Source organism: Falco rusticolus, chromosome 13, assembly GCF_015220075.1.
Source record: "Falco rusticolus isolate bFalRus1 chromosome 13, bFalRus1.pri, whole genome shotgun sequence".
Classification (NCBI taxonomy): Eukaryota; Metazoa; Chordata; class Aves; order Falconiformes; family Falconidae; genus Falco; species Falco rusticolus.
Genome location: NC_051199.1, coordinates 22,572,963 through 22,600,451, shown reverse-complemented (window position 1 = coordinate 22,600,451; position 27,489 = coordinate 22,572,963). Strand labels below are relative to the sequence as shown.

General features: G+C 46.2%; 2 long non-coding RNA genes across 2 annotated transcripts; both read right to left on the bottom strand.

The window, feature by feature from the left end:
- Positions 1-1,426: 1,426 nt before the first annotated feature.
- Positions 1,427-2,811, bottom strand: LOC119156764. Its single transcript, XR_005107280.1, has 3 exons — positions 2,772-2,811; positions 2,010-2,683; positions 1,427-1,884 (listed from the first exon to the last, which is right to left on the bottom strand). It is a non-coding gene; the product is annotated as an uncharacterized LOC119156764 (long non-coding RNA).
- Positions 2,812-11,938: 9,127 nt separating this feature from the next.
- On the bottom strand, positions 11,939-26,013 carry LOC119157004. The gene is made up of 3 exons (XR_005107343.1): positions 25,636-26,013; positions 24,922-24,926; positions 11,939-11,950 (listed from the first exon to the last, which is right to left on the bottom strand). It is a non-coding gene; the product is annotated as an uncharacterized LOC119157004 (long non-coding RNA).
- Between the last annotated feature and the right edge of the window lie 1,476 nt (positions 26,014-27,489).

Genomic DNA, 27,489 nt, shown 5'->3' with positions numbered 1-27,489 from the left:
AATCCCCTATTCCCATCTCATGAGACTCATGTGTCTTTTATCATCTCAGAAGTGCCAATCTAATGCACCTAAAACTGGCAGGCGCTTTCACTTCTGCCTGCTGGCACCCCCCTCCCATGGGAACCACGTGAAACCTCTGGAAGCAGACAGGGTTTAATAGAATATCCTTGGTGAACAGCAGTGTACTTAGGGTGACATTTGGCCCTTGGATTTCCCCACTGCAAACTGAAACTTCAGCTTGATTTATTTGCCATTCTTCCTTTTTCCTCCTGGTCATGAGCACTCATTTGGTTTCACCAGCAAATGAGTGTTTGGCCTTTGATTTTATTGGGGACGAGAAATTCGGTGCTCACCCTGACTGCTCATCTCTGTCACCCAAGTATTCAGAGAATATTAACCTTTTCCAACTCTCCTGCAAGCAAATCTTACCTGGGACCTTGGCAGTAGCAAAGCTGTGATTTGATTAATAGGAAGCATGGGGTGGCTATGGAAGGAGCGTTTCTTGTAAGGAAAATCAGCTCTTTCTTGTCAGTAAATGAATGCTAATACTCTTTCCCTATTAAGGCAGGCTCCTGCTTTAAAACTTTTATGTCTTCCATATATCATGTTTTTGGAAGAAAGTTTTGCTATTTAAATAGCTGCCAGAGTGTTACAGGCTTATATGATTGCAATTTACAGTACTTCATAAATCAGCAGACCTCAGATGTGTTGGACAGATGAGACTTTAAATTGACATCCTGTCTTTTTATGAATACTAAAACGCTTGATCTCATGACATATTTACACAGAAGTATCCCTGCTGCCTTGGCCAAATTGTTCCTAAAGTATAAAGTACTTTACATGAACGAACATAATGACGACAACCTGAAGCTTTGTACATTAAATTATCAAAGTGTTATAGCTAGTCCAGAGGGGTTAGCTCCAGACCAGGAGAGATCTCTGCAATGCCTGTTGCTCCCATATAAAAATGGTGGAAATTTGTCCTTTAAATAAGAATCGCATTCAGGAATTCCATGAGCAGGGGTGACCTCGGAGACCAGACAAAATAGATCCATCTTCACTTAAACATGAGTTTACACAAGGCTGGAGCATCCTCTGAACAGGACCAGCTTCCAAAACAACACATCTTGGCATGGCACTACTGTGGTCGCTAGATGCAGGCATGTCAAAACCAGCAGCATGCCCAAGCGATGCCTCCCTGTTAGATCCCTCAACTAGACAGAAGGAATTTCATCTCCACTGACATCCTGAGTGGGTTTTGCCATTGCCTTCATCACACCCCCAGCACCACCAGTCTCACTGGGGCACCATTCAGTTCCTGCACAGCCGCTGTCTTGCAGCCAAACTGGAAAACGATGGTAATATTTCTTCCCTCCAGAGTGACGAAAGATGACTATGGGAAGACACAGAATTGATAGGATTTTTTTATTTATTTATTCATTTTTTGAAGATACAGTAAAAAGGAACATGTAGAATTGTTCAGCTGAAAGAAGCTGAAGGGTCTGGTATCTCTGACTTGAGAGTGAAGACAGCAGCAGCAGTGGAATAGGTCCCAAAATGAAACACTGACACTGAAAAACAACTTGTTTTTCTTACTCCAAATGTTTCAAATACTCAGGCTTGCTTTCCATATGAGAATGATTTCTTTATACTTCTGGAACACCTATATGCAGTGATGTATGTGATGAGAGTTGACACTGGATGCTGGGGAACCCCATTACTTTGAACGAAGACAAAGCAGTACAATCGTGGTGAACCCCCCACCGGCAAAAGGGACAAAGTGACTTAATGACTGAAACAGAGCAGGCCCCAAAACATCTTTGCTCTCTCCAACAGCCAAGTATATGTGCTCTTTTCCTAATTTATTTGAATCTTCCTGCATCTCTGCAATTAGAAATACCCAACTGTCTGGAGCCTGGAAGACCACGTTCCAGTGCAGAGACATAACAGAGCTGGGTGCCATCAACCACATTTCCAGTAGAGTAAGCATACTTTCTTGTAAAACTTACTATTTTGAGAACATAACTTCAGTCAGTGCTCTGGCCCAGATCCTCCAAATACATACGCACACAAGTAATTTCATCTAGCTACGAGCTCCGTTGAAGAAAATGAGATTACTTACAGACATATAGCAGTGGAGTTCTATACCAGCCAATTAAAGAAATATATGCTGTGGAAAAGATAAAAGGGTGACAACCACAGGAAGAACTTCCTTGAATTAGAGTTCACGGACAGAGTAAGTTCCCTTCAGAACCACAGTTTACCGCATGTAATTGCTGTCAGTCACATCTTTTCAGGCTTTTGCCTCGAACTTGGATTCTTTGGGCAGCTCTTTGCATAGCCAGAGACTAAATATTAACAGACTGGGATGACCTCAGGAGAAGAACAATTTTGAGCCCCTCCGCATTCAACTCACCCACAAATCAGATACATTTCAAGCAAAAATCAGAGTGGAACATTTACATCGTATTACCTAACTGGGCTGGCCATCTTTTAATTACTACGTATCTCCCAGAGAAGCCAAAGCCAGGAATTGCAGAGCTTCTTTCTAATCAGAGGGCAACGGGCCACTTCTCACCATGAAGGAAAATGAGGAAATAAGCCAGCAAAAAATCATCACATCGTTGGAAACAACCCCAGGAGGTAGACGTCTGCCATAAACGATTCGACTCATACTGGCTGGCTGTGAAACGGTACCAAAAAAATTACTTGGTTATTGAAAAGCACCAAGGAAAAGCAACTGCCCTCTGGACTTTGTTGCTGGCTCTAACCTGTTGGGGTCTGCAGTGGGTCTGCAGACAAGTTAGTTGACTTCAAAGACTTAGCCGTGTACCTTTAAGACAGCCACAAATTGTCAGAGATGTAAACAGGATGTGAAGAACCGGAACTTAGAACCGCAGCATACGGGCACCTACAGCAACAGCAAAGAAGAAGGACACAAAAACCTATCAGGGTCTAACACCTGCACTGTCTAAGATATATTAATAGTTTGTATAAACAATAAAGGCCATTTTGTCCGAACCCAGCCACGCAGACACAGTGTTTCTTTTAAGTCTGCCTCGACTTGCGTCACTACACTAACCAAATAAACATTCGTGCACATACCTTACCACTCAGACACACACTCTGAAAGCTGAAAGAACAAAACTAATCAACATTAAGAATAAACCCTAACTTGCTCCTGGGAAGCCTCACTCACTTTTTCAGTTTTACTTCCCCACTTCAAAAGGTATTGCTTAAGGAAATCATACCCTTCCTCTTCCCTCCTGCCAACAAGCGCTGTTAACAGAAGACGTGTAAAATATTATGGCTATCATTGCTGTCCTTGTACGAGCCAGCCATCCTGAATAGCTTCCCTTCCCTACAGCAACAGAACCGAGTGGTTACAGCCAAGAGAGGAGCAAAGAGCAAGCGCTGCTATTAGTTACGCTAGTGCAAACGCCAGCAGAAGCTGAGCCTGTCGTTAACATCAGTGGAATTATTGTTACGACCAATTTGTCTCATGGTCGGGGTGTGGGTTCATTTTTCTAAGCACCGTGGAAAAAACAACCCCTGCTTACGGCCTCTTCACTGGCCGTGATGTGCAGAAGTTGTACAGGATCTCGGCACGCCTCAGTCCCAAAACACGGCTGAATTATGGATGAGGGGATTCAGGCGCAGAAAAGCTGGAAGCCATTAGGTACCCAAATGTACAATGAGAAGGAGACTCTTAAATACGAATGGATTTAGCTTCCCCGCTCTCCAGTCAGGCAGGTACACCTGCGTTGCCTCCGCTGCACGGGGAAATTAGGCATAGACAAAAAAGTACAACGTTTTCAAAGGTATTTTTGACACTTCAGGCTGGGTCTGCCCCATCTAGCCTCAGGCACCTGATTGAGGCTCTTAAATAGCAGCTAACTGGCAAGCCAGATCCCTTCTGCAGACACCCACCTCCCTCTGCCGACCACAGCGCTCCTGACTGCTGCCACCTCTGTTATGTGTCAAGGGCTCGATGGCAGAATTTCATCCCTGACTTCTCCAAATGCGGTCACAGCCTCATTACCCGGAGCTCAGCCAAGCGGCCGTGCCAGGCCCAAGCGGGAGCCAGGTCTGGTGCTGCTCCCAGCCACCTGCCCCCGCGGCCCCTGCAGGCAGTCCTACCCCAACATCCCGCCTGACAAAGCAACACCCGTTTTCTGTCCCCGCTGCTTGTTTCCACGGTGCAGCAGACTACGCAGCAAGGTGGCTCACATCATGTGTCACCCATGTGCTACTCAATGAAGTAGGGCATTAAATGTATAAACTCTTATTGTCCCAGACATACCCATGTCATCATGTTCTTGCTCATGTCCCCAGAAGAGCGTTTTTACAAAATTAAACTTGGTAGACCTGTGAAAGGACCTGTATTTCCTATAAATATGGGTTCAGACAGCAAGCATAAGAAAATATACTACATTTCATAACAAATACACACCGTAAGAAACTGTATAATCAGTGCAAACTCAGTGGGTATTTTGAATTACTCGGTAACACAGAGGTAGCAAGCAGAACAGGAAGAAGTAGGAATACCAGTACAATTTCTCCTGATCCTTGGTGACAAGATGGTCAGTGCACAGGCTTTTTGTATTTAGCACTAATTAGCAAGGTTAATCCAATACCATTCTTGTTCTTCCCAACTGCTGTAAAGCACCTTCATGGACTGTATAACAGCTTACAAAGCGCGGACAGTTCTCAATGATCAAAATATTGACTGCAGTTGCCCCAGCATCATGCCGCAGTCTTTAAAACCATGAAATAAAAAAAAAAAAGTCAATAAATAACAGCATTTAGCAATCATTTGTGGATGATGTTTGCTTTTCTGGGTAGGAACTAACTTCTGATCTTTGAAATGCAGGGTCATATTTGCTTAATGTTTTAAACTTTTCTCAGCTCAGGAAGATGGAAGCCTAACTTTTTTTTTTTTTTTTTTTAAATGAAAGCTGAGATTTGCCTAAGATAATGTGATTACAGCAACCAGAGTAGTTTTTATTGTTGGGGCATTTTTAGTTGCTAGAGTAGGTGAGATGACTGCAGCAGAACCACTTCGATGGCACCTGTTAAGTTTTTTATTGTTGTAATAGAGTCAGCAACCACCGTGTTACTGCCTGTTTGCTGGGAAGCAACCCGAGTTACCTATGGCTGATGTCAGGTCCCTCTTCTGCTGCACCCACATGTTGTGGTGGCTGAGCTCCTCTCGCACAGGGACACAACAGCAATAATGCAACGTAATGGGAAGATGGAGAAAAGACATTTTATTCCCTCTTTATTCCTGGAAAAAAAAGGCACAGTAAAAAATCCACAGTGTGCTGTTGTAGAGCTTTTCCATTAAACAACGCTGTGCTCACGCTCAGAGGTGCCTGGACCCAGGTTATGGGTAACTCTCCAGCCATGGCCACAGACTGTTTGCTTAAGCCCAGCATGGTGTCCTGGTCGGAGCCAGCTCCCAGCTAGACAGACCAGGGCTCGGCAGCGCTGCCTCACATCAGCCCACACGAGACTGCGCTCTCTGAGGAGCGGGGACTCCTGCCAGACAAACTGTCGCTGCCGCTGGCGTCGGTGACCCATGAGCAAACCCTCAGCACGGGGGAGATCCCCCAGCACACTCCTCTCGGCCAGCTGCTAGCCAAGCCCTGCGCACGGAGGGGCCGGACACATGGGCCATTGCCAGCAAAATGTGTTTCATTGCTACCGTGGGAATATTTTGTCCAGCTTCCCAAGTGAGTGCTGCTGTGGGTCCATGTCCCTTGCTCCCGGGGCCGTGCTGCATGTATGCAACCTGCCAGACTGCGACCACTGAGCTCGCACATCGCACTCCAGGTGTGATACCTCCCTGCCTGGAAATCTCTTGCTCTGATCTTTGGAGGTCTTTCATGGAAAGGAAATCTTGAGGACAGGAGAGCAAACATTTCCAGGATGTTCCTATCTGGAGCTGTCCTGAAGAGGTTTTGGAAGGGGCACACGGAAGTTGAACTGCCCCCAGGAAAGCCAAAAGATGGTTTTCCATCACCCATCACTCAGAGAGCCCTGAGGGCACAAGGGTGACTGGTGGGGTCCTTGCTCCTGCACTGCCAGCCCTTATGCTTCATTTCTCATCAATGCACAGATAAGGGAGGGCAGGATCCTACACATCAGGGGAGTCCTGGAGAAGGCCAGGTTATTTGTGTATACACTGCCATAAGAAAAATTCACACCAACTAAGTACACTCACAAGCAAACTGAAGAGCACCTTCCTGAGCTCTGTTCCCTGCCCCCCCCAAGTTTATGTTCTTCTGACGATCATAAAATACAAACCTTTTGTCATTCCAGTGCAAACTTTATGAAATTAAGTGGTTTACACAGCTCCAGCCAAAGGTTAAATTCACATATTTTCCTGCTGACTTCACTAGTTTTAACCTTTGAAGTTTGGTTGTGAAAATCCCTAGCCCCTCCACGTAGAACAAACAGAAAAACTCAGAGAGCAGTACTATTTGGGATTACTCAGGGATGTTTGAGAAGGTATTATCTCTGCCTCTCTCAAAGCACTGCAAAAATGGTTTGCCTCCCGGCAAAAAACCGAGATGTCCCTTACCTCTGCACACACACATGTACATGTACACATCTGCACAGGGGCAGGGCAGAGGGACAAAGTTACTGTGTACCCTCCTTATTTTAAACATAGGCTTGAACCATTCCTCTACCAGCTGAGGTGATACACCACAGCCACAACTATTTTCCAATATCTGAAAATGCCTCTTGAATGGGAGGGGACAGAGAATTCACAGCTATCTACATGTCCTTCTGAAACCCTGCCCTGCCTCATCCCTCAGTAAGGCTCTCCTCTCACATCAGCTCAAGAACACATTTGTGCTAGTGAAGACAAGGTCGTGTGCCACATGAGATGAGCAAGAGAGAGGCAGAGCTCTACAGAAAGGGCATTTTGAGGATTATACCTCGCAGGAGCGCATGTTGGAGCAGGCGAGGTTGTTTTCCAGGAGCGTGGCACTTCAATTACATTTGATATTCTCCAGAGGGCTGCCATTCAGAACAACAAATGCATTTTTTACCCAGTTTGGGTGCGTCCATCTCCTAATTTTTAGCATTCTCTCATCAGCAGCATCAAATGCATATAGAATCAAACATACCCGGATTCTGCAGAGACCTGCAGCATCGGGAGGTGAAGGCGATGTGCCTCACAGTCCAGGTCTGTGGGAGTCCTGGGCCCGCTCTGGTACCTGTGCAGGGCTCAAGCAGCCGATTAAGCTGGGACTGGCCAAGGGCACGAGTGTCATTGCCTCCTGCTCAGAAAACATCCTCATCACAGAAAACATCAGTAGCACACAATCAATTAGAGGAACAAAGGAAGAGTTCAGAGCCAGGACCAGAAACACATCTGCATCTGTTCCTCTTTTGTCACGAGTGTCACCTTGTGCTTCCTGAGGGTCTGATCCTGCTTCTGATGCATTAGCATCAGTGAGAGCTGCACGCACGTGACAAGGAGAGAGTGAGACCCCGTGAGCAAAATCACTCAGCATTGCGGGAGCACATCTCAGGCAGATGACAATGCTTTTGACAAGGGAAGAGATGCAGAAGAACACCCACAGATGCAGTAGATAGCATATGTCAACATCAGCACTGCCCATGTTTGTGAAGAATTTGATTGAAAAAAGGGCCTGGCAATAAACTACTTGAGTGATTCCAGACTGCAGCACACATATCCATCACATGCCTTTTCTCCCCCAGAGTATTGTATTTCACCAAATTGGTGACATGTGTTAAGTGCTGCAGACTGCCGACCACCCATGCAGCGCAGCGGTTCCCTCGCTGCTTGCTGCTGTGCCTTCCAAAGAACACCAATATCTCCAGGTTCCCCGGAGCCACCACGTTCCACATCGGTACAGTCCTCTGCCTTTAGTGGGAACGCAGCATGGGCACATGGACCTGTGATAGTAAAACATAATTTGTTCAGATCTTTGCCTTTAGGGTGAACTCTAAGATGCTGCCATCAGCCAAAAGATTTGTGATCTAATTTAGAGGCAGCGAGGCACGCTTTTTCTCCGAGGCTTTTGGAAAACAGAGCTGGGTTCCCACTTTTACATGATCTAGCAATTTTATTATTTCTTTTTTTAAGTGCTAAACAACGTTCATCTTTTCTCCATTGGGCAGTGGGCTGAGACAGAAATGAAGGTGCACTACAGAGTGCTCTTGGCTGGGTATGCAGCCCCATACTCCAGCTGGGATGGCAGGTCAGGCACTGGGACACCGAGTCTGGGGTCCCTAAGCCTTGTGTACCTCAGCTGCTGCTGGTGATGGTCATTTGCAACCACCAGAAAGGGGGAAAAGCAGGGTTTTGCTACGCATTTTTGTCAAAGCTGCCCCATTAAGCGTTTTAGACAGCTGTGCTACAATTTTCCATGCACTTTCTCCTCAGCCTTCAATTGCAGTGCAGAATAATATGGCTATAATGAGCGATAGGAGGGTTCAGCTGCAATTTTAATGCACAGCATCCCATTTCACCTGCTTAACCCTGCCTCCTGCAGAGTGTTAGAGATGGGCTTAGAAATATCACACAAACGGGCCAGGGATCTTTCTTCCCCTCTTTAAGAAAATTTCTGGGTAAAGTCTGCTTCTTCCAGCCAAGCTAAAAATACAGCAGAAAGAGGCAGTCACTATGAAGCAGCACTTAGAGATGTTTCCTAAAGGTCACGGACTGGGACTGAGAGTTCGAGCTCCTGAGATTTACACTTAGCTTTCACACTGAACAGTTACACGTTATATGGCTTTGCTCTCCTTTGCCCCTGGTGTTCTCGGACAAGTGACAACCTCATGGTTGGAGATACTGGTGTGTGCAGCTTGCCCATGCCCTGTCCAGCCACAGCTGGAGCATGAGGTACCACCACGCATCCCTGGGCCAACAGGCTGGCGAGGTGGGCATTGCCTTGGCCCCTGGGAGTTTTGATGAGGAGTTTCTGTCTCGGGGAGGACTTTCAGGGGTGGCACTGCTCCATCTCTAGCCAGTCTCTCAGGGGATAACTTGTTCTGGCTCTGTCCCCAGGACACTACCCAGTAGTACGGAAGTTTGGTCAACACCAAAAAGCATTGGACTGGGGGCAAAGAAACAAAGATACCCCACACCTCGGCAGACCCATCCCTTTTCCTAATGGGAAAAGTTTCCCCTCTCCACCTTTCTTTCCCAGAAGCAGCTCCCTAGGGGCACCAGGAGACTGAGCACCAAGGTGATGCACGTCAGCTTTGCTCACTAAGGCATCGCTGTATTTTTGGCCATTGGCATTTCCTAGCTGCGCCTGTCACCAGAAACGTTGAGTTGCACTCGCCATCAGCATCATTCCTGCTGGCTCCCCTGGGATCCCTCCAGTGCAGGGTTGGAGACGGGGAGATCCAGGGACAAAACTGCGACCCAAAGAGGAAACCTTTACGCCCAGCCCAGCTCCTTGCTCCCACAGCAGTGTCCGGAGTTAAAAACTGACCTAATTTAGCAGGAAGCATCGCTGCTTCCATAGGGATCACACTTCAGAGGTAAAGCCGCTGCCTTACAGATGCCCAGCTGCTGTTAGGGAACCTGCACCCCCTCTCCCGAGCTAAATACAGCTTAAAACAAGCGACTGCGTCAGCGCCTTCCGTTTGGGGCCGGTGAGCCAGGCGTCCGGTGGGTTAGGAAAGCAAATCCCAACCCGAGCAACCCTCGGCTGCCGCCCCGCCGAAGGTGCCATGGCATGGGCCGCCATCCCGCCCCAAACCCCGCGGGGTCCATAATAAACGTTATTAAAGCGCTCGACGTCGCCCCTCAGGCTCCCCCGCCCCGCCCGGGTGGCTTCGGGGCTGGCAGGGGCTCCGCCGGGGACGGCGCCGTGCGCAGGCGGGACGCGGGCGCCACCTGGTGGCGGCGGGCGGCGGCTGCAGCGCGGGGCGCGCCGGGGCTGGGCTCAGCTCCCCTCTTCCGGCTCCGCTGGGGCAAAATCAGGGTGAAATTCGCCCTCGCCGCCGATGGGAAGCTGGGGGACCGCCAGCATCACCTGGCAAAAAAGGGCCAAAGACCCTCTGGCAGCATTTTAACGCCTGCAGGCCGCACAGCGCCTGTGCACAGCCTGCAGCTTCCCCGTGGTGCCAGGCAGGCCAGCAGCCGCCTACCCCGCCGCCTGTATAATAATGTACATTACTAAATTATCAAACTCTCTGACAGAGCTTCTTACCTCTCACAGTCCCGGCAGCCCCCTCACACATGGGCTCGTTTTGCCGCCGGCGGGTCTTTGCTCGACACCTGGGAGAGCCGATACCACGCGCCCGGGATCAATAAAGCGCCCTGCCCGGCGGCCGAGCTGTTCTCCTGTCACCGGGCTGGGCACCAAGCCACGGGTGGCAGGCCACCGGGCAGGGACCAGCTCCTTCGGCCCCATCGGGCCCGTTGGCTCAGGAACGGAGAAGGGTTTGGGCGGTGGGACACCAACAGCTCCTCCGGAGAGCCAGCCACACACCGAGGCGGCAAGGGCAGGCGAGCTGCCTGGTGTCCCTTCCTAGGTCCCCAGGGACTTGGTCTCATCCACAAAGCACCAGAGTAAGAGCTGGCAGAAATGACTGTTGCACACGTTTATGTTCAATTCCTGCTCTGCAGGAACTAAGCTCTTCCAGTAATTATAAGAGAGTCAGCAGTATCCCAAACAGTGCAAACATTTGCAATCAGTAATTACAGATATCACTTCCCCATCAGAGCTGCTGAATGACTGCTGCCATCCGATATCGCCCCGTCCCCTCTCCATTTTTCCACTTAAAAAAATCCAAAACCAAACAAAACCCACCAAACCATTTTGCATTGCGTGAGCAATCACAACCCACCATCTGAGACACACTAGACGATACCAGTGTTTAAATCGTATCAGTAAAGGCAGTGTGAAAGGTACTGGTTTAAGCCACTCACCACGGTGTCGTCCAGTTCTGTGGGCTAAGGGACCTGAGAATATGTGTCAGGTCCTCAACTGAAGTCTCTGGACTGTGCAGCATTGCTGGCTTTCGAGATGAGAAGAGCTGGGATGTAAAACTGGAAGCTCATGTTTAATCTCAGCCGTTCCCTGAGGCTCCCATGGCTGCTCTCAGAGATGATCCCCAGCACCACAAACTGGACGTATAAATGAGCTGATCCGCAGGGTCTGGAGTGAGTATCTGCGATTTGGGGTGAGTTGCCCTGTGGCTCAGTTTTCCTAATCGTGACATGGGGGGACAGATGACTGCTGCAGAGGCTTGTGTGAGACTCTGGTATATTAATTAAACTGGTCACAAACCTTTCCCTTCTGCTTCTCGCCCATCTGAGGGAACAAATATGCCACCAGAGTGCCTCACTGCCAGCCTGGAAGAGCAGAGAGAAGGTGCAGGATATGCCCAGGAGCAGCCTACTCCCCATGTTGGCAGAAGCTGGCTCGCAGTTGGGAAGCTATCAACTGGCCTTTGCAGAAGCATTGTACAAACATTTACATTTCTCTGGACACCCCATTTGTATTTATCTGTGTATTTAAACCCTTCCATTGTAGCCAGTTGGGAGGGAAGAGTGTGATCCCAGACCACACAGTGAGGTGCCATTAATGCTCCAAGCTCACAGCCCTAAGGAGCATCGCAGCTAGCGAGAGGCTGGGGTATTCAGCATCACCAGGGACTAAAGTGAGCATGAAGCCGGCAGGATTCAATGCTATGTAAAGGTCAAGCTGCACACCTGAACGGTGTCTTACCTCAGAATTGCTTTTTGGGGAGTATTAGCCCAATCCCAGTGCCTCCTGAGGATGCACAGAATAACCAGCGCTGCTCCCGTTTAACAGGTGGTTAAATGAAACTGAGACAGAAGGACTCACTTCCCCAGGTATCGCTACGCATCTCACCAGCAAGATCCACACCAGCAGTTACACTCCGGATTCCCTCCCCCTCCAGGCCCTAAATCCAGCTTTCACTCCAGCTGCTTTCCACCAGGAAAGGTGACTCACCAAAGGCGAATGACAAAGTGTTTTCCCACTGCAGGAAGGTTTTCATCTGGTATCATATGAAACCTTTCCAGAAAGCTGAATTTCTGCATTTCAAGTAAAATACTGACATCTCAAAGTTTATTCTGAATCACTATTAAGAGAAAAGCAAACTCTTCCATGAGACGAAGTCACAAAATCATTCTGTTTCCATGATGCTGAACCATTCCATTTTGATAACGTCAAAACATTCTAAAATATTGTCTAATGCAAAGTAGTTAACAGATTGACTGTTGTAATAAGCCAAAACTTTACACAAGCAAGTCAGAATTATTTGACTTCCTCCTTTAAAAAATGTCAAATTGCCAGAAACCTGAGATTTCAACACTAGCAACACTGCCTTTCCTACAAGGTCACTCTTCCAGCCTGAGTTTTAGACCAGCTCTTCACAAAACAGCCAGACACCTCAGCCCTGGCATTATCCATTGCTGGGGCTGTAGCAGGTCCAAATCCCCATCTTCTGGAGCTCCTGGAAGGGAGATGAAGCCTGAGGTGAAAGAGCTGACCACAGTTTCGATGTGTCCAATACCCGTGCTGTACCGCTGGGGCTGCCTTTGGTTTGCCTTCTGTTGTCCCAGGGACTGAGCAGCTCCAACTACAGAAACCGGCACCCACGTGGCAGCTCAAAAGAACGTTGTAGCCATCGAAAGTCAAAGCCCAGAAAATCATCTCTGCGGAATAATGAAGTGTACATACAGCTGAGACCAGTCACTTCAATCTCAACTTCTAGAGCTGTACCAAACCACTCAGACTGTGCTAATTTGTAATTAGGAGTGGGCGATTTATTGCGCACTGAGAGCCCTGTAAATCAAGCTGAAAAACTGGGCCTGTCAGAAGCTGTCTATTAGCATTTCCACTTCTTTCCACACTTACTACTGCCTAAGAAATTTCAGACTCTGCTATTCCAAGTCCCACTGTCCTTTCACATGTTGTTTTCAAGTATTTCAGCTCCCATGAAAGGGCTGAAAAATCTGCTTTTTGACACTGCAGGTCATGGCCTAAAATATTCCCCCCAAGTCTTTTCTTCCCAAGAACTAAAACAACCTTTCCCCATCTACCGCAGTTGTTGTCCTGCATTTAAAAAATGCACAAAACTTTAAGTGCACTCAGAGGTGAGCTGATTACAGCTCGCAAAAGCAGCAAGGGCAACCTGCTACAATGCAACACAGCCTCAGAAAAATGAGACAAAATTTTCATTTCCACAAAACCACTTGCCATTCTGTCTGCAGGCAGCCTGGCTCCCCGCACACATCGCGCAAGTTCCCCGCCTGCTGCTGCAGACCATTCTGACAAGGGACACATCCTCTCGTTGACACTTTGCTTTCCATCTCCCCTGGCTTTGAGTTTCCCCAGGGTGCCAACCATTGCATGCACCACCTCCCCTGTCTGAACCCACTGCTGCGGTGCACGAAGGTTTGTCTGGTTATCTTGCAGAAAGACAGCAAAAAAAAAAAAAGAGATCCATAAAGCATGCAGTTAACATACTTACTTCTGCTGGCCAGTCTGGTCACCCTAGGATGGTCATAGGAAGGACCACAAAGGTCCAGGCACATGTTCCCCCATTGCCTAGTCTGCCCCGTGAGGAGCAGTGCGGCCTTTTCCCACTTCAACACTCTATGTTACTTTTCAGGAAATTTCTTCCTGATCCCCTCAAGTTGTGCCTTGTAACATAAAAATAGATAAGTTTAGAGATGACAATTTTATTTCAAACCATATTGTTTGTTTTCATGAACGTCCCCTGTTTAAGGTTCTCGGCTGTTTGCATACTAAATAGCCTGCCTTGTTTTTGGTTTGCCACATCTTTGTATTGTATTGTTTTTACAGCTGACAAGCACCGTTAGACTGCGGGAACACTGTAGTGTCAAAAGCAGATTGAATTTGCTGATTACTGGAGTTCTTTGTGCTGCTTGCACAAAATTTCTTCACCCTATAATACATCTGTTGTTTGTATATTCGATAAAGTTAATATCTCTGAAATCAGTCATTTCCCCTAGCTCTAAATTATACCGCAACAGACAGAAGATTGACTTCATTGTATTGACAAGAGAGAACTCTCAATGCTTATTATTTGTGGTGACTCGGAGAGATTACAAAAGCACACAGAATGGCTTTGTCAGGGGAGTATATTGCTACAGAAGCTGATAAGGTGATGTATGCACATTAACAGTGGGAATAGTCTTTAACAAACTTCAGCTTTCCTAGTATTTTGGGGAGGAACAACTGAAGAAATACCATAAATCAATGTAACATTCCCTCCTTCTCTTCGTGCCAGTATCCAGTTTAACACTGATCTGATGTGCAGTATTTATGTCTACATAAATAATTCAGGAACTAATTAATCCGATTCTTTTATAATTACCTCTTATCATGGCATGCAGCCCAAATCCCAGCAGCTTAATTGCTGCTTAATGGAGATATTTATGATACCAACGCTAGTAAAGAATATAGGTGCTCTCACTTATTTCAATTAGGGATGAGGCTTAAGCTACTAAACTGATTTGGATTTCAAACACCTCTGAAGTTCTGCCATTTGAAGACACATGGGTTTTTCGCTTCAGAGCAAGAGGCTTCAGCTCTCTTATTTCACATGTGACTGTATATTAGGGTACAAGAGTCAGCACTCATGTACTGCAAGATGACAATACTGCAGCACCATTTCTCTGATGCTTTGACTCTCACAGCATGGCTGTACTGGATTTTGGCTCCGTACTGCTGGATATGACCAGGTTTGCCCAGGCTGGCTTAGCACACACGGACGTAACCAGAGCACGGATCCCCCTGAGCTCGATCCGCAAGCCTTGCTCAGTACATGGGAGCAGCCTGAACATTAAGGGCATCTCAGGTGGGAGCAGGATGCAATGCACTACGAATCCTGTCTTAACGAACCACTCTGAGGACCAAATTAGACACCTTAGCTGAAGAATGCCACTCAAACAGGTGAGAGCAGAAACATATTGTGTAGATCTGGGAATGTCAGAATCAGGTGACAATTTCATCTGTACTACTCACCCCAGTCGGATAGCAAGATGTGAGGGAAATCTCCAGCTTTCCCAGTCTCCCCCACCAGTGTTCTTACCCAGGTTCAGGAGTTTATCTCTTTCCCTCTGTGACCAGCGCTGTAGTGACCCAGCACGCCAGAAACCTGCTCAACACAGATAACGTCTGGTGCTCAACACAGCTGCCAGTGCCAGTCCCCAATTACATTTTCACAGACGTGGAAGGAAAGCGTAACATGGTCAACAAGGGCACGTTCCAGCATGCTCCCGCAGCTCTTGCAGGGCCGGCCAAAGCCACGCGGGCAGCTGGCAACGAGAAGCCCTGGCTGCTGAGTGCTAAGTGCAGGTCAGCAGCACACAGCGGGATGATGCTCCTGTGGAGACAGGAGCCCCGTGCCCAGCAGCGCCGTGCCGCCCGGCTGGTCCTGCAGAAAGGAGCACAGAGGTCTGGCATTCTGCTAGGCTGGAACAGTCTGAGGATTAGTTTTGCTTATTTTCCACATGCAAATGCAAATTTTTATAACAGCACAACCTCGCAGCAGATGGAGGTAGCAGCTTAGTGAGTATCTGTGAGAGTTACCTGCAAGAATTGGATAACCAGCTTTGTCAGCTAACAGTAGGTTAGAAAATTCTTGGAAAAGTAAATGGCACATAAAGGGATCATTCAGGGCATAACTGTGGAGCTTTTTCCGTAGTCACATCTGTTGGCGTTTTGATGTCAACTTTGTTTTAGGGGGTCAGGTTAATAAGGGAATTAAGATCGCAAGCAGAGACATGAATAATTGAGTGTCACTGGTCACATCCTCTTGTTCTGTCGTTTATGTCTCAATAGGAGAACACTGCCTTGATTTAGAAATAAAGGAAGGTTATCTCTCCCTGCTTCAACTTAGCAGGCCTGTGATTTTCCCATCATTCCTTCAGAGGAAAAAGGTGAGAGAGAAACCTTACAAAAGGAATAAATGTTTAGTGATCTATCTAATTTGGTAGTCATGCTCTTAAACATGATTTCAATTGAGTAGGATATTTCCTGAGCACAGTTTGACACACACGGCCTGTTATATGAGCATCTCGTGAGCTTGTCTCACACATCACTTAAAATAAACCTCCTTGAAAATACAAGAGCATTCCTTGGTGTGCCATATAATTAAATACGTGGTGTCTTTTCCTTGACGTACATTGCATGTCTCTCAGGCTGGCTGCGCATGTGCCCCCAACGGAGCTCAACATCCAGAGTAAGGGAAGGGGAAGAGCCTGGAGCAGGACCTCGCACCCTTCCTGTCAGGGATGCCCCACGTTCACGGCCTGTTTTAACCGGGATGTTACAAGGTCAGCCTGGGAAAGGCACTGGTATTCAGGGAGTCAGAGGCGAGTGTGGCATTCCTGGGTAAGGCTTTGCAGCGGGTGGCTGCGTCAATCTGGTTTAATTCAGCCTCAGGAACAATAAAGCTTAGGCAGTAGAAACAACTATAGGGACGCATGCATTTTGGATTCAAGAGACTGCATTGTGCTCAACTTGAATGCATTCTCAATTGATTTAAATTAAGGAAAAATAAACAGTTCTTCAATGAAAAATGAACACCCACAGATTGGCTGGCACAGGTTTAACTATACTCACAGAAAATCACTCCTACCACTGCAATTTTCCCATTGTGAAGAAGTTCTAAAATCTTAATGGCTTTCAACTTGCAAAAACACAATGCTCTGAAACTTTGTCCTCTTACTTGTGAAGTGTGCTGTACCAAGAAGTACTTGATAATTAGAGGGAACGTGCTGGTGTGAGTATAGAAATCTCACCTTAAAGCATTTAAAAGCTTAAGAATACAGCTTCAAACTGAGAGTCACTTAGTTTTTATGATTGCTCTTTATCTTTACTAGCAGCTAAAGGCATCCTCTGAAGTCTTAAACTAGCCCAAATCAAACGTTTTAGTCAGTGCATTTTCATGAGACCTTGCAAATTTATTCCATTGTGCTGCTATTAACCGGTGGATATTTACACATTAGGATGCAAAGGAGCGACTCCTACAACTAACATCTCACTAAGGAAGGTTTCATAATTACACCAAGAGATTGGGAATTTGGATTCCTGGGTTTCTTCTGAGCTGTGGGACAGACACAATGTGCTGTCCCAAAAGCGAGTCACTTCGATTCCCTTATCCACTGAATACATAATAATGTTGAAAGAAATTATTGTGAAGTGTCCAAATGTTCAGTAAAAGGGTGACCTTTCAGGCATTTAATCCCCTTACCTGCAGGCTCACTCTGGGGCATTTACTGCTGGCAAGGTTCTTTGAGATTCTCAGGTGAAAGGCACTGTTAAGAGTATTTTTGTTGGTGTTTACAGATGGTTAATGAATTGACCTGAGCCACAAAAATGGGAAGCCAAATTTGAACCAACAACACTGGATAAGGGGTATAACAGAGACATTTACAAAGAAATTAAAGAGAAATTGAGTTGCTACTGTAAGTGTTTTCAAATTAGTCCTTTTTATTTGGGAAGAGGATTACGTTTTTCTGGAACTATCCAACTTTTTAGAAAGAAAATGAAACCACCTCCACTCCAAGACCCAAAGACTGAAAACCTATCTAATGCTAATAAAATCTTCCAGCTTTGTTTTTTTCAAATTAATAAAAAAAAAAAAGTGGTCCTAGATCCTTCGCTTCCAGTGCTTGATGAACAGACAGGGCAGACAAGCATTAGTGATCACCTAAGGAAACATCATGCAGCAGGCAGCAGAGGTCTCAGAGGGACACCCCTTCAGTTGTCTTGCAGAAGAGGCAGCACCAGGTTCCCTCTCCCATACCTGCAGAGAGCTGGGCAGACAACTCTTGCCAGATACTGTTCTAATCCCAGCCTCTTCTATTCCTAATAAACTTGTCCCCAGGAACAAGGACATGAACAAACCCCTTGGAAAGTCTCAGATTTTGTAGCACTGTAAGCCTTGCCTGTTACTCTGACGAGAACTTCATCACCTGTGGTAGGTACCGAGACCGGACTCTGGACCATACCAGTACAGTCTTAGGGGGCCAGTGCTGATCTCCAGTGTCCCGGCTCATCCTGGGGACCAAACCACCACTATGAAAATTCAAGATATGGGAACAAAACCGAGCCCTGTTAAAACCTTTCGTGAAAAATGGGAAGAATGTCATGCCAGGATAGCTCCCATGCCAGGACAGCTTTCGCCTGGTGTCCTCACTGCAGCCTGCCACACGCCAGGCAGGCAGCCTAACCTTTGGCTGTCACATGTGCCAGCATAGCCTCCAATACAAGAAACCGTTGGGTTGGACTTTTACATTGAAAGAGCTCTATCTGCCTGAAATGTTCCACAAAACACTTTGTAGAGAAAGATATTTTACCCAAAAGAATGTTTTGAGTTTAGTAACAGCACTGACTTTGGTGGAAGAAGTCCCCTTTCTGAGCTGATGGTGATTTATCTGCTCTATTAAGTCCGATGACAAAGCACACTGGGCTTTCAATGGGACCAGAAATTAGACTGTCTGAGAAAAGGCAATGGATGGAGGTTTCACTTCAGTTACTCTGATTTAAATGCAGAGAAGCTCTTGTGACTTTTTTTGTGTTATTTCAGCTCTAAAGGAACAAAATGAAGAGCAGAGCTGTGCCAATGAACAGCAGCACCACAATTGCCCAGGCTGAAAACAGCAAATAATTTAAGCACGTACATTTTCTTTTATCATGGAATTCCCAAGTATTTCTGGGAAAATAGTGATTGATTTATCACAAGTAAAATAAATTCTTCTCACCTAATGGAAAGAAAAGCAAGAAATCAAAAAGCACACACAAAATTATTTGCCAGTTCACACTTATTATAAGAATATTCTTACCTGGACTCGTGTATCTTTTATTTCCACATTTTTCTCAAGGTACAATTCAGCTAATGATAGATACCACTGTCTTATCCCCTGTATTTAACAAATAAAATTCTATGGCAATTGCACAATCAACAATGCCTGGCATTAAAGATTTCATTATAAAATCTGATTGAATATGATTAAATATGGCTTATGCTTTCCAAAATGGGTTGCATGATAGATTTAAATGAACTCATTAGTGGTTAATGCAGCAAAGCACTCTCTAAATGCTAATGTTTGGCTGCCTTTGGCTCGTTAATTAATTTGAAGATTGTGTAATTATCAGAGCTTTCGATTAGCATACGTCTACTTCTTCTTATTCCCAAGCGACAGTTGTTTGCACGTAACTATTGGAAATTCAATTATATTTATAATAAAAATAGGACATCAAACTGCCCAAACAAGCACACTCTGCATAAGAGCAGCATCTTTCCCTTTAAAGTCTTTTTTTTATTACTGTTATTTTCAAAAAGAACATAGGCTCAGCAGCTTTCTCTCAGCACAGAGAAGGGACAGCAAAGTACATGGCTTTGCTGGATAATTACATATCTCTGAAGAGTTGTGCAAGACATGTGAGGTCTGAATAAGGTCTGGAAAGAAGCAGGAGCAGAGCCTCACTGGTTTTTTCTCTCTCTCTCTTCCTCTACCTGCCTCCCTTTTTTTAAAAAAAAAATTATTTATTTTGTATTTTGCTTTTAAAGGCCAGCAGCCATGAAATGAGGCAATACAGCCCAAACGCCCTATCCAGAACAGATGAGCTGGTGCGTACGTAAGGACACAGCACAAACCTGGGTTCCTGGTGATGTGTAGAACCACAGAGCCACAGGCTTCCACGCAGGCTGGGAGGGTGATTCCAGTTAAATCCACTGTGCTGATACTTGAAGTAGAGCTGCTGGTAAATAACACAAAAGCATGAAAATAAAGCAGAAACAGTCTCTTAAGCAGATACGATGGGGGCCACGAATGCAACAGAAACGGAGAACTGAACACAGCGTTACAGTCAAGGCTTGGTCTGCAAGAGAAAGACCTGGGTTATGAGATACGAGCACTTCATAAACATCAGCATGGACTCAGGAGACATGCCATAGGGATAACTCATATCCAAGCTTCCCGCAGCTGTAAGGCTCTTGGGCGGGAGAAGGAAAAAAAGCTTTATCTCCTGCAGGCATTTGGAATGACAATAACTAAAAAATTATATCACCTGTCTGGATTGTTTCCTCCGTGCTTTTTAAAGGCATGTCTCATTTCTCTAACAAGTCTCCTTGGTTGCCGTCACAGCACACAGTGCACTCACATCAGTCTCTATGACTTTTAACTGGGAACTTGTTTATCATCAATAGATTTTGTTTCCGCTAAATATGGGATTCTCTGCTGTAGTTATCTAGGGCCACAAGCAGCTGGAGTGGCAGCACACAAGTGTAAAAGCCAGAAAAACAAACCTTGAGGTTCATTAGCATGCATGCCATTGCCTGAAAGGAGCCCTTCTCTGCCAGCAGCTGCAAGAACAATGCAATAACACATGGAATAATTAAGCCCCATAAGTAACAATTACATCTTCTAGTGAAATAACTTCATTTTCTCAGTCACCTTGTATCTCAAAACCATCCAACACACATCACTTAGATAAACCATCTGATGAGTTTTGTTTTTAAATTGCATGGATGTTCATCCTATGCATTTTTAGATGGATATTTATTATTCAAAAATGAGCAACTTGGCATGATAAAGTAGATAGCACTTCATACCCCCCAAAACATCAACCTCCTCAAACCTTCATTCAATGGAAAAAGACAAAGAATGATTATGAAGCAAAATGTGTCACTCCTAACCTCTAAGCTATTGCTTGTATCAGTGCAAAAAAAAAAAAAAAATAAATTCTTTGGTTGTCACTGAAATAGCTGCCTTGTCACACAATTCCTATTTCAGACAGATGTCTACCTCATTCAGTAGCAGGGGGATTAAAAAAAAATAGGGCTTGGTTCCATTAATAATTTACAGTGAAATGGGGATGCCAGGTTGGGTATCTTACAGAAAAAAAAGATATCACTTTTCCAATGGATGCAAAGGCCTGTCACCAGCTTTGATGCCATACGGGAACGCAGGCACGGTGCTGGACAGGTAACCCAGCACTCAGCCAGCCCGACAACGCCTGCCAATCCTCTCAGCACCTGCTTCCCATCCCTAGAACATGCAAACCCAGGTGTTGGGGACATGTCTTAGAAGACAGCAGCCACCCCCAGCAGCAGCTTGCTGTCAGGGTTTGCTGCATGTGCAGAGCCACTTTCTTCCCCCAGCAGCTTTGAGGGAAAGCAAACACAGAGAGGCCAAGGCAGAAGCTCCCCCAGGAGCAGAATACATGAGACCTCCTGGCTGGGCTGACCTGCCACTGCTTCCCGACACAGCACACTGGTCCATCAGGCTGCTGGGGAGCCACGAGGATGCTGCAGAGGGTTTCTGGCCATGTTGCAGTGACACCCATTTTATGGCTTCAACCGCCTCCGTGGCAGCAGCGTGTTGGTGTTTTCAAGCATGAGATTAAGAATTCAGACAGTTTTAGAGCTTAACCGCTGTATGGAAATGTCTTCTCTTAAGGCAGCTGGAGAAGAGAACTGCTGACTCAGCAGCTGCCCCAAACCAGCTGAAGATGCAGGAATGTGAACAGGCCCAGCAGAGAAACGGGCCAGTGAAGAAGAACAGTGGTGCAGGGACAGGCAACAGACAGAAACATCACCAGGGCTTTAGCCACAGCCTCTGGTGGGCAGCTCAGGGAGGACAGAGGAAGAACCAGGCTCCCAGGCAGGTCCTGGCACCTGTGAGGAGTCTCTTGGGCTGATGGAAAAATAGATGAAACAGGTTAAAATATGCATTTAAACCATGGCATTGGCTTCAGGAAAAGGTGCAGCACAGTTTAGCTGGACACCACTAAAAAAATGACAGGAAAGCAGGGGATTTTAATGAGGGATTGCAACGGCTGTCTGAGTAACAGGTCACACCAAATTCTGTAATCAATTTTTAAAGCCAAAAGTCACAGAGACGGATAAAAATTCTGTTGTACTGAAGTTCCCAGAGATCTGGCTGCTGACTTGCATGGAGCCACCCTAGAAACATCTGTAATACCAGGAGGGAAAACGCCTTCCACCCTCCTTGGGTATGATATCTATGGATTAGAAGGGTAAAACGTTGCACTGCTCAAATACCCCTCCCTGTTGTTGGTCAGAAGACTGCCTCTGATGTAAATCATACAGAACTCACTTTAAATCCTGCATTTAATGCGAATGGCCATGGGCTGTGCCCCGGGGAGCTGGGACAGTGGGCACAGGCAGCACTCCTGCAAGACAAACTAACGCAAGGAAATGAGAGGAAGGTCTTGAAGCGCACAGTAGTCGACCCCAGTCGCCAGGGACAACTGTGCCTGTGGAAGTTCCCCTGTCGTTCTGCAAAGCTGACAGCCTGGCACTCATCACCAAGTCCTTACCTTCCCGTCCTTCCTCCCTGTACATCCACACGCAGACACACACGCCTGCTGTGACAGCAGACTTTACTGTGGAAGAGCACTCCATCCACCCATCGGTTGAAAGGACTGTGGTCCCAATGCATCATCTGTTGTATCAGCCTTTTAATCTCCCTTTTTCCATACTCGAGGCACACTCCAGCATCTTCACTTTTGCAGATAACGAAGGCCTGTACACTATCATTTACTCAGCGGACGATGAATCTGACAGTCTAATCTTAACTTCCTAACAGCTGTGTTTATTTACTAAAGTAGTAAATTGTTTCCTCTAAAGCACAGAGGGGCTGGTTTGAACAAACTAACATCTCTGCAATTTGGTGAGATTTGGTACTCACACATGCTTTCTCTTGAAACTATACATTTTTCTATCACTGAAGTATCTGAATTATAGGCAATCTTGGGATCCAATCTCTGTTTTAATGACTCCTCCGGCTGCTGTTTTGCAGAGAGGAGAAGGAAGGCTGGAAGTACAGTAAATTGGCTTACAGGAAATGGGAAATAATAGCACCACTTATGTTCTGAATCTTACTGACTACATTTGCTCCCCCTCCAAGACACTTTTCTGTTTCCCATTTGTAGTTTAGTTCAGATAACACAAGTCACTGCCACACCATGTTGCTCTTCTAGCCTGTCTCCACGCTGACACAAACTGCACACTGGACAGTTGGGTGCAAGCTGCGATGCTCTAAGCCAGAGGAGGTGTTAGAATACCTTAATGACTCACACACTGGTACCTTGAAACTTAAAATCCAGCCTTATTAGTCCAGACCAAGCTGTTTTTTGAGTTTCTGGGAATGGCCTTCAGTATGAGGTGAATCTTGTTGGGACGCCCTGCACCAGCCACTGCGCTGTTTGCCACAGTGCCTGATTTGCACCATTCTGCTGGATGCTCCTGCTCTGGCTGCAGGACCACAACTGCTTAGGAGCCTGTACAGAGCACAGCTACTGCCCTAACACCGGGGAAAGGAAAAGAAAACAAAATCTTAACAGCTTACCATGAAGTATAACATTGCTGCAGCAATCCCAGCTGAAGTAGCAAGTTTTGGAAGACAGTGGAGATGCAGAAATCTAATAGGAAAATAACACATCCTTCTTGCTCTGCAGCAGTGATAAAATAATGTTAATAAAACCTCCTCTTCTAGTTTCCACTTCTCCTTGGGGATATGGAAGCAGCTGAGGGTACAGTACACACCTGCCCCCTCCACCACAGTCTGAGACTGTTGGATCGTTAAAATCCCTCTCTCTACTAGAGCTGATCAAGGAGATGCCTTTTCCTCTGGCTCCCCATGGCAGCAGCAGTCACGCTCAGACCCCTGCACAGAAGGGTTCAGGTTGCTGCCCAATACAGGCAAGAGCAGAGCAGGTAATAACCCAGAGCTAGAAGTGACCTGCCTACCGAAAGCACATTTTATACCTCTTCACCCTTTTCCAGCCATTCGCCACTTACCCATAGACACAAGAGCACCCTCAGGTGCCCTTTTGCTGCAGAACACATCCAGCAATCCCAGCCGTAACGGGCTCTCGCTGTGGGTGCAGGGCGATGCGGCAGCTGCGCTGGTCTGACCGCCCACTCCGCTGCTGGGCCATCTCGCTGCATCCACTTCTGCTGTTCCACCCTGGAAAGGGAAAAATATAAAACAAAACCAGCCAGTGTTTTTCTGCTAGGTCAGTGAAGACGAAGCGGCTCACGGAAAGGGACCTTGTCTCTCCTTTTGGGAGCTGTTAGATGTTCCCGCAGCCAGGAACACGTGCTGGACGCTGGCCTTGCTAGGGTGGGTCGGTGCTGTGCCTGGAGCTGGCTGCTCTGGTGGCCTCTCACGGGCTGTCTCACAGTGGCCAGGGCTGCAGCCAGCTGTGACTGCTAAGCCGAGTACATAAGACATTTCAGATACTTGATTTTTACACAACTTACAGTTTTTCCCCTCAAAATTCCCGTTTGGATTGGAATTATTTATACACAGCCTCAGTTCAGAAATGACCCCTCAGTTTGCAGATGTCTGGGGTTCTCCAGTTCTACAAAGTGGTATGTGTTTAAAGCTTTTTATTCACGACAGATCTGGTTATTTTTGAATCCTTGTGACATTGGTCTATTTAAAAGAAGCTCTCTGGGAGACAAAACAGCTGTGTGGTCAGAAGTCAGGAATATGCGTGTCTCCATGAGACAGAAGCAGCCTTGGCTTCAACCAATTTTTATCACAATTAAAAATACTTACTGCCTGAAAGCATGTTTAATATAAAGCAGCAAAAATTCTCTCTTTCCTACTACTCTTACTGAGTGTATTTGGTAGCATTTCATGAATTCACTTTTCTGTTTTGTTTCAATCCAGGCATCACACACGTCTCCAGTTCCCAGGGTCCCTTCCCCATTCTCACTGCTCCTGGAACATTTCTGTAGCAGTATCGGCTCGGGAGGGTGGTTCCAGGTGGAAGCCATGGGCAGATACAACTATTAGCCTGGTCCTGTGTCCTATTTTGGGGGAAATTCTGAGTTTCATTCCTCCCTTTGCCATAGACCTGCTGGACACCTCTAGACCGAACCTGTCACTAGCGGAAAACCAGGAAGGGGGAACAGCACAAACAAAGGCTTGTAGAAGAGAAAAAAAGGTATTTATGTAAAACTTCCAAGAACAATGGGGTCCCAGCTTTGCTGGGACATCAGTAATGCAAACCCATAAATTACTGAGCCATTGTTTGTATTCATTATAGCAGAACTGCAACACTAGGAGTCTTATTTCATTTTCAGTTCCACCCCACCGCCACTCGTGCCAGAGACCATATTTCTTATAAACAAGTTTCTTATTTCAGTATTCATTAGATGGTTTGTCAAGAAGAGCAGCCGGTGTTGATGAATTGATTAAGATGCACTGAGGACGGTTCAGCCTAAAGCAGCAAGGACACAACAACAGATTTCAAATACGCAAAAGGCTGCTGTGAACAATAAAGAAACAGCTTTTTCTCACACACACACGCACACCCCCAATCCCCCTTCAGGGTGGACAAAATAGTAAGTTTTTAATTGCAACAAAGAAGATTGAGATTAGACAGGAGAGTGCTTTCACGTTACGGGTATCACAGCACTGGAATAGATGGCTCGGGAAAGCCGGAGATGGGGCTGGCAGCCGTCCGTCAGAAGCAGGCACGTGCCGCCTGCCGAGTTCGCTTCAAGACCAACTGCAGACATTTCCCCCTGCTTTCCTAATGTGTTGATGACCCTGTTATTTTCCAACGGAACCTCCAAAAGCAAAACCCCCTAGTCACTCCCCCACACATCAAACCAGAATGATATTTTCTATTTGCCTACGCCATCCTACGCTCAATCCCCAATAAACTAGGTGGAGTCTTAGCACTACCCGCCTCCGTACTAATCCTATTCCTAAGCCCACTACTCCACAAATCCAAGCAACGCACAATAACCTTCCGCCCCTTATCCCAATCACTATTCTGACTTCTAGTCACTAACCTACTTATCCTGACCTGAGTAGGAAGCCAACCCGTCGAACACCCATTCATCATCATCGGACAACTAGCCTCCCTTTCCTACTTCACAGCCCTCCTAATCCCCCTCCCCCCTACCAGAGCCCTAGAAAACAAAATCCTCAACTACTACACACTCTAATAGTTTATAGTCCTCTTAAATAAAGTGGAATAAAATGGCTGAAAAGCTGGAGACGGAACTCTCTGAACTCCTGTATCTACACATGTAAGATGTGATCGAGCTGAAAATGACACAGAAAGCCACGTCACAGGCTGACATTCAAACTAAGAGCACTATGGACACAGATTTCTTATTATTTCTTGTCCAATTCAGAGGCATAACTTACCCGTAACAAGAAAAGCATGGCATGGAAGCTCTGAGTTGATTTATCCATCCGGCCAGGCAAACAGTAATAAGCCAGGAAATTAATAAACGGGTCAACAAGTATTTTGCACTTGAACGCTCTAGGTAAGAAATCACATACCCAACCCCCAAACTCGGAGGCATACCTGCTGTCCAGGCACAGCCACATACACCTCTATTCCACCGGCAGTTCAGACGGGTACCGAACGGGACATTCCCCTGCTGTAACACCACACCGTGCAAAGTGATAATTCATGCTCTGTGAAAACTATACGGAATGATATCCATTAAAATCAGGTGCAGGAACTGAACTATTTAATAGAATAAAATAATAGCATATTTAATTCAGCGCACACAGCAAGGTCTACTGATTTGAGCATGAGATGGTAAACAATGCAATTGCAACTAACTACACACACTCCTGCTGCTTTGCCTTGGGAATTGGCTTCTGGCTCCAAATTACTTAGTGCCAGAAAGCAGTTTGTTCCCATTCACCTTATCAGCACCTGACTTTGCCGCACTGTTCAAGCAGACTGAAGACAGATGGGATGTAGCAATAGAAAGTGAAAGAACTGAGAAACTTTCAAATAACAATTTAAAAAGTAAATTAAGCACCAGTAATTGCAATTCTTCTCTATTTTCCCGAGGCGGGAATTTCTTACCTTAAAAATTATTCATGTACGAAACATTAAGGGATATACATCAGAAGCTACTGTAGTTCCCAATTTCAGTATTACAAATTCATGGTTATTGTTTCATAAAACCCGTCTTTTTCCACTTATAAAGTGTAAAGCCACAATGCAGTTCAAGCAGAGCAGCCAGCAGACATCGCACTCCTAGTAGCCTTTTTAACTGCACATGCTGTGGCACCGCAGCTCTGTGAGCGAGACAGGGGCTGTGAAGACCCAGCACCGCTTTGGAGAACCAACAGCCACGTTCAGATGACTTACACCCCGCCGGCCCCTGCATTTATTAAAGGTGACCCTACACCTTCAGATGTTCCTGACAAATGACATCTGAAGCAGGGACAAAGGTAGAAATTAAACTAAACTGAGTCTGCAGATTTAATGGTTTTGGTCAAGGCTGAAACAATGCGCAAGAGCAAACAGTGCCTTAGGTTGGTTGTATGTGCACTTCAGTATAGTGGAACGGGAAACATGATCTTTACAGATCTATCAATGTATCTCAGAAAAAAACCCTTTCATCCACCAACATTTCTTTTCAGAAGTGCTGCCCTGGGTCTGCTTGCACTGAAATAATTGG